The 1,997-nt window shown below is 44.2% G+C and overlaps 1 non-coding gene across 1 annotated transcript; it reads left to right on the forward strand.

The window, feature by feature from the left end:
* The first annotated feature begins 1,071 nt into the window (after positions 1-1,071).
* Positions 1,072-1,142, forward strand: trnag-gcc (transfer RNA glycine (anticodon GCC)). The gene has a single exon. It is a non-coding gene; the product is annotated as a tRNA-Gly (tRNA).
* Positions 1,143-1,997: the final 855 nt, after the last annotated feature.

Raw genomic sequence — 1,997 nt, forward strand, 5'->3', positions numbered from 1 at the left:
ACTCTAAACCTTGCCGAATGTGCCCTGTTTGCAATCTAAAACAGCCAAACAGCAGGGACGGCTTTTTGCAGCCAGACGTGGTCTACAGAGCATACTCGGGTATACGACAAACCTCTCGAGACAAGCGTCTCAGATAAGCCTGGAGTGTTTGATGGGAAAAAGAAAACTGTCCCCCTGCCTTTATCAATCTCAAACAGGGAGTTTTGTTTCACACTATTATTCGCTCGCACCAGCTGATAAGGTGAAGAGAGCCCGGAGTGGCAGGAAAGACATATTCAGCTAGCCCACAGTCTGCCCAGATGAAATGAGACTGAACCACCAAGGTCAAAGGGACCAAAGAATGCATTGAATAAATACACTTCTGGTATGTGCATGCTGCAAAATGGAGAAGAAAGCATAATTTTTACTGTTTACTCAGTCTGGAATTGGGTATGGCATAGGGAGCGTTGCATAATTTTTGCACAGGGAGTTTTCCCATTCACAAAGCAAGTGCATCTTTAACCCCGGCACTGTTCAATATCATAGTCGGGTGAATGATGCTACTGTGTAGTTTGCAACATGGGCTCTTCAGACAGCTGTTAGCTGCTTTTTTTTCTATTACTTTTGCTTTTCTGTATCACAACTGCAACGTGTGTTGACTGCATTGCATATTCCTGCAGCATGTAATCCTGCGAAACGAATAGAAATCCACATTTCCCCGTCTATTAGTATGACATATTTGACACTGGCAGAGGCGGAAGTCATATTTTATGTTATGATTGGCGGTTATAAATTTGAGCAAAGGCTGGCTATTCTAATTATGCAAATGATCTTACAGACATTCAAGTCTGCACAAAGGTTAATTAAACAGTTAATTGGAAAATACACACCCTTAATCATTTTGAGCTGTGAAATAATAAGATATAAGATATCTAAATAGTGGAGAGCCTGTTGAAGGAGGGTCCATGTTATAAGGGGAACTTCCTTTCATTGATACAAATTTCAGATCAGATTGTAATGCTCATGGAGACACAAAAGAGGACACTCAATTTGGGTATTTGTCTTTACACTTTCGACATTTTCACTTCATCAGCATTGGTGGTTCAGTGGTAGAATTCTCGCCTGCCACGCGGGAGGCCCGGGTTCGATTCCCGGCCAATGCAACAGATTTTGGGCAGCACGGTGACCCAGTGGTTAGCGTTGTTGCCTCACAGCAAGAAAGGTCCTGGGGTTTGAACCCCGGGGTTGTCCAACCTTGGGGGTCATCCCAGGTCATCCACAGTGTGGAGTTTGCATGTTGTCCCGTTTTCTGCGGTGAGTTTTCTCCGGTTGCCCCAGTTTACCCCACCATCAAAAAGACATGCATGCTAGTGTTAATACTCCTGTCTGTGCCCTTGACCAAGGCATGGCAAGATGAACTGGAGTTGTACCCGGGCGCTGCACGGCGGCTGCCCACTGCTCCTAGCGACACAGATCACAGCTAGGATGGGTTAAATGCTGAGGGTAATTTCCCCACGGGGATCAATAAAGTATCTCAAAATTCAAAATGAAAAAACAGAATCAAAATGAGCAATCTTTACTGTTTAATATCAGCACCACTTACAGCATCACTTTGGAGGATATAATGGGTACTTTATGTAATTGCAGCGATGCTTTTGTCAGTGCAATCACTGTACATTAGCAGAACAATCAGGTGAGAATAATGTTGGGTTTGACGTGTCGGGTTTAGTCTGAGGTGAATGAGACCTGGCTGAATGCAGGGGACTCGCCTGGCCACGGCGATACAGAGACAGTCGCTCTCTCTCTGCTTCTTGCATATCACTGATTGATTTTACATTTGCATGTAAGTCAGATTTTTGCAGGGAGTGTGTCTGTGGTTGTGTTTGCATGAAGATTCACGTTGTGAGACTGATCTGTCTGCACAGTTTAATCCATCGAAGGCACTTCTGAACGTTGGATCTGGGTCTGAGGGAAGGATTTGAAAATTACGTTTTAAGAAATATATTTCCATCCGGTCG

Source organism: Lampris incognitus, chromosome 21 (genome assembly GCF_029633865.1).
Source record: "Lampris incognitus isolate fLamInc1 chromosome 21, fLamInc1.hap2, whole genome shotgun sequence".
In the NCBI taxonomy this organism is placed as follows: domain Eukaryota; kingdom Metazoa; phylum Chordata; class Actinopteri; order Lampriformes; family Lampridae; genus Lampris; species Lampris incognitus.